Below are 14,443 nucleotides of genomic sequence, written 5' to 3' on the forward strand. Positions count from 1 at the left end.
AGATCGTCCCAATGTTTTAACTAATTTTATCTTTTTTAATTCTTCCTGTACTTATCCGACACTATCCTGAACCGCGGCCGCCTTGGTGTGATGGTAGCGTGCTCCGCCTACACACCGAGGATCCTGGGCTCATGCCGCGGGCAAAGCAACATCAAAACTTTTAGAAACAAGATTTTTTAATTAAAAGACAATTTTTCTAAGCGGGGTCGCTGTTGTTGTTGTTGTAGCAATGCTTCGCCCCACCTAACAGCCGCGACCGATCACAAATTGTCATCAATATCCTCTAACGGGTGTCCAAGGAAACTTGCCGTTTCAACAGGGGTGGACCATAAGGAAAGGGGTGTTAGAGGCGTTGGTTCCACATTACAATTAAAGAGATGGTTGGTGTCATGTGGGGACACATTGCACCAAAGACCTGCTTGTGTTTTTTCGCTTCATACGGCTGGGTTCTCAGGTGCCGTATTTCCTCAAAATGCTTACGGAGATTACTCCTTAAGCCCCTATGCGGTGCTGGTTCATCAATCAGATGTCTGTTGGGATGCTCAGGTTTCTGGGTATTCAACAGGAACTATTTGGTCAGCATCTCATTTCTCTCCCTGATGGGGAGTATTCTCGCCTTATTATACATATGGTGTTCTGGGGACATAAGAAGACAGCCCGTGGCGATTCTGAGAGCAGTATTTTGGCAGGCCTGTAGTTTCTTTCAGTGGGTAATTTTTAGGCTTGGCGACCATATGGGTGACGCGTAGCACGTAATCGGCTGGCTAATTGCTTTCTATGTAGTTCTGCGCTCACGATTGAGATATATGTGAGAGCTTTCTACCATACGTGTGGGGGCGTCTCCGTTTATTATGCAGAACGTCGTTTCTTCTATTTGATCCGCCAACATCTCACCTCTACTGTCCGCCCGCAAGTTTGAATGCCATAGATCGTGATGGGCATTGAAATCGCCTAAGATAATGCGATTGTTGCCAGTGAGTAGGCTCTGATATTAGGGCGGTATCCACTGGGGCAACAGGTGGCAGGAGGGATGTAGATGTTGATGATTTCTAGGTTTGCATCGCCTGACCGGACAGATAGGCCTTGACGTTCTAAGACATTGTCACTGCGGTCGATGCCAGGATCAAATATATAATATTGTACAGGGTGGTGTATGATAAACGCGAGGCCGCGTCCATTTCCGCTCTCGCGGTCTTTCCTGTGGACATTATACCCAGAGCAGGTCTGCAATGCAGATCTTGCTGTGAGTTTAGTCTCTTGAATCGCAGCAATGCGGATGTTGTGCCGCTTCATGAAATCGACTATCTCCGTAATCTTCCCAGTTAGTCCATTACAGTTTAACTGCAGAATTCTGAAGTGCATAAGGGGAGACGCCACCACTCCAGGGGTAAGTGACGGGTGACTACGTCTGGGTTGTAGAAGGCCAGGACGCAATTGCTGTTGTGGCCCTGGGACTGGGCGTCCTTGTGCAAGCATTGGGGTACCCGGATGATTTGGGTTTTCTACCTGGAAACATGGCGCGATGAAACCCGTCGGGGGGTTGCCGTCGCGGAGACCAGAACATCTAGAAAAGTGGCGCCACCCAAGGCAGGAGCTGCATTGGGCGGATGTCGCAAACCTATATATTCTGTGCTGGCAAACGGTGCAAAAGGAGGTAGGGATTAAGAGTCTGTTTCCCTGACCTGCACGATTGCTGCCGGAAAAGAGGGGGGAGAAGACAGGGGCAGGGGCTGATGCTCAGCATTGCTACCGACTCTACTACGAAGGTAGTAGTTATGAGTGGTAGCAGCTGTTTGAGTTGTTGGCGCCGTGGTGCGCAAGCAGCAGCGGGTACTTGTTGTGGCTTGCTGAGCAGCGGGGCTGCTGGAAGGTATAAGATTCTTTTCCGGCAGATGCAGCAAAATCATTTCTCGGGACCGGGGTCAGGAGACGGACCCGGATTGGATTCGATGCCTTCCCGGAGTAAGAGAATATGGAGCAGTCCTGCAAGGAGCTGCTGGGAGGATGACAATTTGTGGGAGGTACGCAACAAATTAAATGGGGTCACACTGAAATGACAGTCGTTGGTCGGGAAAAATCCCGAGTGGCTCCGGTACATAGAACCGACTGCCTTGGGAAGCGAAGCGGGGTCGCTCCTCGGCAGTGTTTGGAAAGTACTCCGAGTGTATTTCTGCTATGAAAAGCTTTCAGTCTCATCTGCCTTGTAGATGCCGTTCGGAGTCGGCATTAAACAAGTAGGTCCCGTCCCAGCAATTTTTAGGATAAATTAAAAGGAGCACGACGCAAACGGTAAAACGGTACGGTTGTGTTTATTTCTGCTCCTTGAATTTTACATTTTAAAATGGTAAAACTATATTCAAATACTTTTTAAGAATAAATAATGTGTGAGACAGAGACTCAAAAAGCGGAAGCAGAAGTTGGTTTCAAGAATATTATACCAAATTCAAAAAATTTCTATAAATGGTGCTCTTATTGAAGATGATTATGAAATAGCAACTGAATTAAACCGTTACTTTAATGAGAGCATAATCGGAATCAGAGATAGCATTGAAATCTTCGAAGCAGGTGGAAATCAAATGGAGATAAGCAGAAGCGTGTTTAAATTGAAGGAAATAGATGTTGAAGAAATTATGAGAGTTACAACGAAATTAAAAAACAAGTACGGAGGAAAAAAATTAGTAACGGAAGGTGTATTAAAAGACAGCATGGAGTACTTAGGATATACCTACACATGTGTAATTAATGAAAGTTTCCAATTTGGTGTATTTCCAGACTGCTGGAAGACCTCAGTAATTGTACCTGTGGAAAAAGTAAAGGGAACAATTAAACCAGAGGAGATACGACCCATAAATACCTTACCTAGCGATGAGAAAATAATAGAAACTGTAGTTAAGAACCAATTGCTGGATTACTTAAATAAAAACGAAATTATTATAAAGGAGCAGTCGGGGTTTAGATCAAAACACTCGTGTGAAACTGCACTTAACCTCGTAATTGCAGAATGGAAAGAAAGTAGAACGAAGAAACAATTTACAATTTCAGTTTTCCTCGACCTAAAAAGAGCTTTCGAAACAGTAGGCAGAGATATTCTTATAAGAAAACTGTATAAAATTGGCATAAGAAACATAGCGCTTAACTGGTTCAAAAGTTACCTTAGTGGAAGAAAGCAGAAAACTGTAATAAGAAATAAGATTTCCCCCGAAGTGGACATTGAAATAGGATTGCCACAGGGATCGGTGCTTGCAGCAATTCTTTTTATAATTTACATAAATGATATTAAAAACTGTATCAAATACTGCAAAATAAGATTATTCGCTGATGATGCACTTTTGACTATAAGCGGTAACACAATTGATGAGGCAGCCTCAAAAATACAATCGGACCTACAGGCAATATATAAGTGGTTGTGCCAAAATATGCTTAAAATAAACATAGAAAAGACAAAATGGATGATAATAGGGTCTAGAGTGACTCAAGATGATGTATCGCTAAAAATAGCAAATATCCCTATAGAAAGAGTAACCCGAATAAAATACCTGGGAATAATTATAGATGACAAATTAAAATTTGATGAACATCTTAAATACATCGAAGGGAAAATTTCCAAAAAAATAGGGTTCATGTTTCGATCATGCAGGCATATTAGTATGCAATACAAAATAATGGTCTATAGATCCATTATCGAGCCGCATTTTATTTACTGTCCTACAATCCTATTCGCATTAGCTGTTTCGCAAAAATCCAGGCTACAAATTAAACAAAACAAAGTTATGCGTTTCATATTAAGAAAACGGTATGATACCCCAATTAAGGACTTACTAGACAGCTTATACTGGCTTAGTGTAAAACAGAACATCACTTACTACACATTGAAGTTTATACACAACATAAAGTTGGGAAACTTGCCGAATTACCTAAGTGAACGTGTCAGACTAAACAGAGAGGTCCATAGCTATCAAACAAGACACAATAACAACTTTTACTTGCCGGTAGTGAGATCTGAATTCGATAAAAAAAGTATATACTACGAACGAATTAGAGAATATAATGATCTGCCAATTGATATTAAAAACTGTAATAATACCAAAAAATTCAGAAAGTTATTATACAGCTACTGTAAAGCGCTACCTGTAAAGTAGTTAAATTTATTTAGTAAATAATTTTATAGATTATTATATAGTTGAAGTCAAAGAAATTCAATGAATTGAAACAAATATGTAAACATTAAAAATACTTTGTACCTTATTAAATTATATAGATCTTCAAGATCGTAAATAAATAAATAAATAAAAAATAAAGTTTGATTTTTTAAATTTAATATATTTGCGAGAAACTGACTCTAAATAAAGAAAGCAAAACGCATACACTTACAAAGTTTGATACATATATATACATATATTCATTCTATATAAAAATGGAGAGTAAATGCGACAAGTGCAAAAGTACAATACGTGGAGAAGTGTCAAAAATTCGTTGCGAAGGGGTATGTGGGAAATATTATCATTTAGCACCAAAATGCTCTGGCATAGACCAATACAGTGTTAATAAATTAGACGAATGTGAAATGCTTAGATTTATGTGTAATGATTGTGTGCAGTATGTGCATAACGTAGATGACATTCTAAAAGATATGCAGATGGTAGTGAGCAAAAATGGCAAACAACTATCTGAGGACAGGAATGAATTTGATAATGCTCTCAAGAAACATGAAAGAGAAATAAAGCAAGTTTTAAAAGCAGTGGAAGTTGCATTTAGCGACAGAATTAAGGCAATGCAAAAAGCGCAAGAATCATGCGAAAAGAGTGTTGTAGAAGTGAACAAAATACGGGAAGTTGCTGAAGGCTTCAAGCCAAGCAGCGAGCAGGTCTGTGATGAGTTGAAAACAAACAAGGATGACAATAAGAAAATGATTGAAGAAATAAGTAAAGAGAATAAAAAAATGTGCAATGAAATAAAGAAAAATGTTAATAGTGTTGAAGCCAAAGTGTCATACGCATCGATAACAAAAAATGATGGACAAAAAAAAAAGAAGTGTTACCAGACATTAGAAAGAATCATCCCCTAATTGTCAAGCCGAATAAAAAGCAAAATATAGAAATAACCAAAACTGACCTAAACTCGAAAGTTGATCCTAAAGGGCTGGAAATAACTAATATAGTAGCAAGGCAAAGCGGAGTTGTTATTGTTGAAAGCGAAAATGACCATGAGCGTGACAAAATAAAAAATGCCATTGAGAACAATCTGGGAAATAACTATGAGGTTAAGATTCCCAAAAAAGTGAAACCAGCAGTCATGGTGACTGGTATACATTTTAAATATAGCGACGAGGAACTGGTGCAAAGAATTAAACGACAAAACATTTGTTTAAGTGAAACGGACATCAAAATTGTTAAGCAATATGAAGTGAAAAAGAACGCGAAACACTATTATTATGCTGTGATAGAAATGAATGTTGAAGCGTTCGCAAATGTACTAGCTGGAGAGAGGCTTAATGTAGGTTGGGAATGTTGCCGAGTATATGATGCAGTGCAGGTATTGTGTTGTTTTAAATGCAAAGGCTTCAATCACAAAGCGGCTGACTGCAAGGAAAATGAAGTATGCACAAAATGCTTGGGTGAGCATAAACATACACAATGCATAAAGGATGCAGTAAACAAGTGCATTAACTGCATACGAGCAAACAAGGAGCTGAATCTAGGACTTGACGAAAACCATGATACTCTGGATAGAACTTGTCCCGTATACCAACAAAAGCTAGATGCAAGGAAAAGGAAAGTTGTTTATTAGCAACCAAATAAAATCCTTACAGCAGCACAAAAGTCAAAATATTATTTAAATCGAGATAGCAATATATACAACTTGGAATGCATTTATCTTAATATTAGTAGTATCATAGCAAATAAAATCGAGCTGGAACGTCTTATTGAAATAAGAAGACCAAGTATTGTGTTATGTACGGAAACGTGTACAACAGAACATATCTTGGATTCTGAACTTAGTATTCCGACATACAAATGCATTCGTTGCGACTCTCAAAGTAGGCACACTGGCGGTGTTGTCATGTATGTGAATGAAAATATACAATTTAGCATAGTTTGTAATAAAGCTATCAACATGAATGTGTGGTGCATTATTGTAAAAATAAACAAATGCGCGTTAAAATGGAAAATCGGTGTACTATATCACTCACCAAGTAGCAGTGACTCCACCTTTATTACTTATCTAAATGAAATCATCACTAAACATCTCAAGGAGGCGGATAATAATTTAATAATTGGTGATTTTAATATCAATGTAAATGTATCGTCAACATACTCAAACCAGCTAACAAGTTTATTTGCACAAATGACAATGATACAAAGGATAAACTTCGACACAAGGATAACAGAGTACTTTTCTACAAGAATTGATTTGCTATTCAGTAACAATGATTAAGTTAAAGCAGTAAATATAGGTGAACATCGCATTTCTGACCATGAGACAATCCACTTCGAAGTGCCAACAACAAAGCTTTGTAAAATGAGAAGGTATGCTACTGTTACATGTTGGGAGTACTATAGTGCTGAAAATCTTTTAACTTTGCTACGAACATGCGATTTCAGCTTTATGTCAATTTCCGGAGTAGAAACTAAAACTAAAGCCCTAAACGAAGTTTTAACTGTGGCTATGCAAGCACTGACTTATATAAAGAGGACCCAAATACAGATAAGAAATAAGTGGTACGACCGAGAATTAACAAACCTGCATAAAAGAAAAATAGAATCTTATAAAACTGCTCGAAATACTGGATTTTGGGACGAATATAACGTCATTAAGAAAATATATAAAAGAACCATAATTTATAAAAAAAAGAAATACATGGAAGATAGAGTAAATCATAACAATGGCGATATGAAACGTATGTGGAAGTGTCTAAAAGACCTCGTCGAGCTTAATGATGTTAAAAAACATATCACTAAAATTGTAATTAACGGTGAATGCCTGGAAAATGAATATGATATAGCTAATGCCCTAAATAACTTTTTTATACAAAGTATTGTTGAAATTAATGATAGCATCGAAGAAATTGTAAATGGGAATGAAATAAGCGCAAATCATAGTAATCCATTTGAAACATTTAAATTTACTGACATTGTAGTGGACGATATTATTATTATCACAAAATCACTTAAAAACAAATATGGCGGCGACAATCTTTTATCGGAGGGTGTCGTTAAAGATGCCATGACATATACTGCTAATTTCTACAAAGACATAATTAACGAATCCTTAAACAGCGGTATTGTACCTAGTTACTGGAAAATTTCAACAATAATACCTGTTGAAAAAGTAAAAAATACAATGAAACCTGAGGAACTACGTCCAATTAACACGTTACCTACAGATGAAAAAATTATGGAGACAGTGGTGAAGGATCAACTTGTGGCATACTTAGAGAAGCACAATGTGATTATCCCAGAACAATCGGGATTCAGGAAGAGCCATTCTTGTGAAACAGCGTTGAATATGGTAATTGCAGATTGGAAAGAAGACATGGCGGACAAAAAATTTACGGTGTCTGTCTTCTTGGATTTAAAACGGGCTTTTGAAACTGTCGATAGATCTGAGCTATTGGACGTTATGTTTAAAATTGGTATAAGAGGAAAGGCTTTGGAATGGTTCCGGAGTTATTTGGGTGACAGAAAACAGAGAACGATAATTGGAAAGGAGGTTTCGTCAGTGGTGGATGTTAACATTGGTTTACCACAAGGCTCGGTCTTGGCGCCAATATTGTTTACATTGTATATCAATGATATCAAAAGATGCTTAAAATATTGTAAAATACGTCTATTTGCGGATGATGCATTGCTTATCATAAGTGAAAAATATGCAGAATGTGCCATGCTGAAAGTACAAGAAGACCTGGACTCGCTATACAAATGGTTATGCCTTAGAAAACTGAAATTAAATGTTGAAAAAACTAAGTTCATGATATTTTGTAAAAACACTAATATCATAAGTAACAATAGTTTAAATAATATTACGCTGAAGGTAAAAAACATGGAAATCCAAAGAGTAGACAAAATTAAGTATTTAGGAGTTTTGATTGATGATAATCTAAATTTTGGAGAGCATGTAACTTATCTGGAAAGGAAAGTTGCACAGAAAATAGGCTTCATGTATAGAACATGTAAACATATCAGTCAAAGTCATAAAATATTGGTATATCGTTCAATTATTGAACCACACTTTATTTATTGTCCTACTATTCTGCTATTAAGTAATGATATATATATTAAGAAACTTCAAATACAGCAAAACAAGGCAATGCGATTTCTTTTAAGATGTCCTCCAAGAACGCCAAAAATTGTAATGCTCAATAGATTAAACTGGCTTAGTATTAAACAGTCAGTTAGTTATTTCACATTGAAATTTATACACCAACTTAGGTTAGGAATGTTACCGAATTACCTGAGTAGTAAAATACATTATAATCATGAAATCCACAATTATGGAACAAGAAATTGCAATAATATAAGACTGCCTAGAATAAGAACTGAGTTCGCCAAAAGGTCTCTTGAATATTTAGGGTATAAAATGTATAATGAGTTACCTTCTGATTTGAAAGACTGTGAAAATATTAGTAAGTTCAACGAAAAATTGTTTTTATATTGTACGTCACTAAATGCGACATGAGTATTTATGTTTAATCTCTTATTTTAACCTAAACTAGGTCTTAAAGACCGTAATAATAAATAAATAAAATAAATAAATAAATAAATTGGAAGAGAAGCTTGGCCTAAAATCTCTTCGGAGGTTATCGCGCCTTACGTTAATTATTTTTTTTTTTATTCTGAACCTAGGGACACGAATTCCTCAGCTTCAAGAACAATTGTACCTCATGCTTGGTAGCCAGCTATATACATGTATATTTGTAGTTTATGCTTTTCTTATAGTAACTATAGTATATATAGTATACTATACTTCGCTTGAAAACTACATGTGTGTGTGCGATATCTCTTCGTTGCCTTGTATGTATGTGTGTAAATGGTGATTGATGTGTTCACGTACACAAGTGTGGCTTGCTTTAATGTATTTTGTTGTGGTTATTTACTAACATAGTGCATAGCATAGTGATTTAACATCATTCGCCACAATATGTTACTTGGAGAACTATAAAATGATGTAGCCAGGCAGTTTTGATAGTTCCCCTATATTGCCAGGCACATTAAAGATCTATTATAGGTGCGGGCGCGAGGGATATATGCGTAAGCGGGTGCGAGTGAGATAGTGCGTTCGGTCCACGGCGATCTTTTATTGAACATCAATCGACTTTCATTCGGTATACTGTAGTGAACTGTTATACGTACAGCAAACGTTTTATTATTTATTTGTGCAGTTTTTATAAAATAAGTGTGATCCGGTTGTAATAATAAAGTGTTGTCATGGGAGAGGAAAGCAACAAATTAATTTGTTTTGTTTGTAAAAAAAGCGATGGGAAAAAAACAATATTTTCTGAATAGACATGAAAGAAATGCCACAGTATTTTGGAAGTGAGGAAAAAACATAACCTGAAATACAAAAAAATTATTTTGCCTGGTGAATATACTGATGTGGGTTATCACCGGGAATGTCATAAAGCCTTCACAGGACTTATGAAAAAATATTACACTTCTGAACCTCTACGTTGTAAAAAAAGAAGTGCAAATGAGCAATTAACGAGTGTAGTTGCAGAGAACTTATCTCCAATCATGCCTTTGACACCTGAGTTGACTACAGTCTCACCAACAGCATCAGAGCAAAATTTATTTTCTCAATCAATAGAACCGCAACCTTCAACTTCTCAAGAACAATCTCAATTACTGTCTGTACTTACTGAACATTCAACAACATCTGAGCCTTCAACAAATCCAGATAATAGTGAACATAACTGCATAAACGAATGAGCCAAGATCTGGCATTCCGGAATTGTTGTATTTGTAATCAAATTTGGAAAAAAAAGTTTGATGACGTAGCGCTTTTGAAGTTTTTCGATTTATTACATTTCTCTCATATTTCAATACCAGTGTTCGGAATATTTAAAACTATTTCCTGTGTAAATGACTACGCCGGAGTAAAAATTAAATTTTCGGAGTATATTTTTTCTTCCTTTTTGAAAGCGGACGAACAACTAATATCAAATTGATTTGGTGGCTTGGCAATCCCTTCGATTGTGTTTTTGCCATGAAAAGTTTCTCAGCAAAAAAGTTATCTGCCTTAGATGCTCATGGAGTCTGTCTAAAACGTGTAGGATAACTAATTAATGTTCCCATTAGCACACCACATTATGGAAGAAAACTGAACTCTATCTCCCCGGATATTTATCGCGAAAAAATATTATTATTATTATTTTCGGTTTACTATACATATTTCATGCCCTTTTAATGGCAGAAAATTTCAAGACCGGGGCAGATTCCTGTAGAAACGATAATGGCGACGTGGTAACTGACGTACAGATTGTGCGAGAAGACGAACCCGATACTCCGATTGCCGATGATGAAAACACGCTCCGGCATCCAACTATGTGGAAGTGAGAATGGCAATATCACGGCTAAAAATCACAAGGTGCCAAGTAATGACGGGATACCCGCTAGGCTGTTCAAACATGGAGGCGAAGATAAATAAAGTAAATGTGGACAAGACGAAGTACTTGCTGCCATCGTGGCCATTGTAGCCACGTCACTGTTGACGGATATAAAATCGAGACTGTGAAGGATTTCGTCTATTTGGGAAGCAGCATTAAAAGCAAAAACAATGTCGGCCTAGAAATCAAACGGAGAACAATTCTTGCCAACAAGAACTTCCTTAAGCAGTTGAAAAGTAAAGTTCTCTGTCAACAAACAAAATTCTCGCTCTACAAGTCACTAATCATACCTGTCCTGAGGTATGGCTCGGAATCATGGAAGGTGTCGAGAGAACATGAGACGGCTCTTGGTGTATTCGAGAGAAAAGTACTCCGGAAGATTTATAGTCCTATCCGTGATGTCGACGGCGAGTATCGCAGGAGGTAGCTTCGCTAGCTAGGTCATGTTATGCGGATGAATGAATATGCTCCGGCAGTTTGTAAACAGAGGAAAGATAAGACCTTCACTGAGTTGGGACAGACAGTTGGAGGGAGATTTGACCTCGCTTGGTACTCCCAATTAGCGACCGTTATCGCAAAGCAGGGTTAGCTGACCTCACTGGCTCAACGTACTTCATTTCTATATAAAATTTCAAGAAGTGCGGTATGCTTAATTTTGGCGGATTTACAGATCGCGTCCGGCAACATTTTTTGCTTAAATTTTACTCTTATTCTCATTCCGTACGAAAAAAGTACAAAAACTGTGAGTAAAATGTGAACAAACATGTCCTAAGACACGAACAATTGATTCGCGTCAGCTTTTCATACGTATGCAATGACAACAAACGAATGCGTATGTATTAATTGCGGTTTAAATCAAAACCCACACCACAGAACAGTACTCGTTGCGCTAGACCTAGCAAAAGCTTTTGATACGGTCAACCATGGCACGTTACTGCAAGACCTGGAAGGGTCTACCCTTCCCCCAAGTCTTAAAAGGTGGACCGCAAATTATCTGGGTGGCCGGCAGGCATCGGTGCAATTTAGAAACGCAACATCAAAACCAAGAATAATTAAACAAGGGTGCCACAGGGTGGTGTCCTATCCCCAGTTTTGTTTAACTTCTACATATCAAAGCTACCTTCGCCACCATAAGGAGTTAATATCGTTTCCTACGCCGACGCTTCCCAAGGCAGTCGGTTCTATGTACCGGAGCGATTCGGGATTTTTCCCGACCAAGGACTGTAATTTCAGTGTTTCCCCATTTAATTTGTTGCGTCCCTCCCACAAATTGTCATCCTCCCAGCAGCTCTTTGAAGCGGGGCTGCCCATATTCTCTTGCTCCGGGAAGGTATCGAAGCCAATCCGGGTCCGTCTCCTAACCCCGGTCCTGGGAAATGGTTCTGCTGCGTCTGCCGGAAAAGAATCTTTTTAGGACGGTCATACTCTTTTCAGTGTGTCTCGAGCAAGGGATGGTTGCTTCGGGTAGGTTTTTCTGGGCTAGGTCCCAAAACCCGACGTCCACGTAACTTTTATACTTCTTTTGTGGCTCCTTGCAGTTCACGCTCAAGGGCGTCCCGTAGTCTACGCCTTAGCGCCCCACTACCTTCCAGCAGCCCCGCTGCTCCGCAAGCCACAATAAGTACCCACAGCTGCTCGCGCCCCACGGCGGCACCAACTCATACGGCCGCTCCCACTCATACCTACAACCTCCGTAGTAGAGTCGGAGGTAATGCCGAGCAGCAGCCCCGTCTTCTTCCCCTCTCTTTTCCGGCAGCAATCATGTAGGTCAGGGAAACAGGCTCTTAGTCCCTACCTCCTTTTCCACCGTTTGCCAGCACAGAATATATATGTTTGCGACATCCGCCCAATGCAGCTCCTGCCTTGGACGGTGCCACTTTCCTCGATGTTATGGTCTCCGCGACGGCAACCCCCCGACGGGTTTGATAGTGCCATGTTGCCAGGCCGCAAACCCAAACACACCGGGTACCCCAATGCTTACCCAAGGGCGTCCAGTCCCAGGGCCACAGCAGCAGTTGCGTCCTAGCCTTTCACAACCTAGGCGTAGTCACCCGTCACTCACTCCCAGAGTGACGACGTCTCCCCCGTTGCACTTCAGAATTTTCCAGTTAAACTGTAATGGATTAACTGGGAAGATCACGGAGATAGTCGATTTCATGAAGCGGCACAACATCCGCATTGCTGCGATTAAAGAGACTAAACTCACAGCAAGATCTGCTCTGCAGATTTGTTCTGGGTATAACGTCTACAGAAAAGATCGCGAGAGCGGAAATGGTGGTGGACTCGCGTTTATCATACACCACTGTGCAATATCATTTATTTGGTCCCGACATCGGCCGCAGGGACAGTGTCTTAGAACGTCAAGGCTTATCTGTCCGGTCAGGCGATGCAAACCTAGAAATCATCAACATCTACATCCCTCCTGCCACTTGCTGCCGCAGTGGATGCCGCCATAATATCAGCGCCTTACTCACTGGCAATAATCTCATTATCTTAGGCGAGTTCAACGCCCAACACGATCTATGGCATTCAAACTTGCAGGCAGACAGTAGGGGTGAGATGTTGGCGGATCAAATAGAAGAAACGACATTCCGCACAATAAACGGAGACGCCCCACACGTATGGTAGGAAGCTGTCACAGTTCGCCGGACATATCAATCGTGAGCGCAGGACTCGTAAACTGCGGCAACTGCAGCCGATGGTAACATTGGCATCCGACCACCTGTCTATACTTATTTCGCTCGAATGTACCGCCGACTTCATCGTTACAGAAAAACGCACTTTCATAAACTTTAAAAAAGGAATGTGGGATGAATACAAATCCTTTACAGACAACCGCTTTGCTGCCCTCCCTATGATTGATGCTCGCCAAGGGGAGCGTGCTTTCCGCAAGGTCATTGAATCCGCCTCGGCTCGTTTCATTCCCGCCGATAGAATTCCCGAAATTCGACCCCACTTCCCGGCGGAGGCCGCAAATTTAGCGAGAGAACGTGACCTTATAAGACAGCTCGATCCCGGCGACCCCCAAATAAGGGATATAAACCAACACATCAGATTGCTTGTGGATGAACACAAGCGGGCGAAATGGGAATAGCACCTAAGCGGTTGTAGCCTCTCTGCCGGGGTAGGTAAGCTTCGGTCCACCGTAAAGTCCCTATCGAATCCGTCTAAGCACAATGACAAAATTTCCATCGCCTGTGGCGATAAAGTGCTGGCGGATGCGAAAAAATGTGCGAGCGCTTTCTGCCGACAATATATAATGCATTCTACGGTCGACAAAGATAGACGGAGGGCCAACAGACACGTACATAAGCATACATTCAGCGCGCCTCCAATTACCATCACCGCCAGGCAGGTTGAGGATGCTATCGGTCATGCTAAACTATTCAAAGCAGTTGGTCCAGCCGATGTTTAAAAGCCTAGGGAAAGAGGGTTTCAAATATTTAGCGTATTTCTTCAACCTGTCTCTTTCCACCTTCGTCATTCCCGAAAAATGGAAAATGACCAAGGTGGTCCCGCTACTAAAGCCTGGGAAACCAGCTAACATAGGAGAGTCATATCGCCCGATATCTCTCCTATCGCTAGTATCCAAGACGCTTGAAGCCATTTTGCTCCCCTACTTCAAAGCAAATTTGCAGCTAGCCTGTCATCAGAATGGCTTCAGATTACTCCATAGCACCACCCCCGCGCTAAATGCCATTAGCACCCAAATAAATTGCGGTTTAAATCAAAAACCCCACCATAGAACAGTACTCGTTGCGCTAGACCTATCAAAAGCTTTTGATACAGTCAACCATGGCACACGTTACTGCAAGACCTGGAAGGGTCTACCCTTCCTTC

The 14,443-nt window shown here is 40.0% G+C and overlaps 1 protein-coding gene across 5 annotated transcripts in view; it reads left to right on the forward strand.

Moving 5' to 3' along the window:
* The window catches only part of Adi1 (acireductone dioxygenase 1), a 322,358-nt gene that overhangs the window by 60,738 nt on the left and 247,177 nt on the right, over positions 1 to 14,443 (forward strand). The window lies entirely within an intron of this gene.

Source organism: Eurosta solidaginis, chromosome 5 (genome assembly GCF_040869045.1).
Source record: "Eurosta solidaginis isolate ZX-2024a chromosome 5, ASM4086904v1, whole genome shotgun sequence".
In the NCBI taxonomy this organism is placed as follows: Eukaryota; Metazoa; Arthropoda; class Insecta; order Diptera; family Tephritidae; genus Eurosta; species Eurosta solidaginis.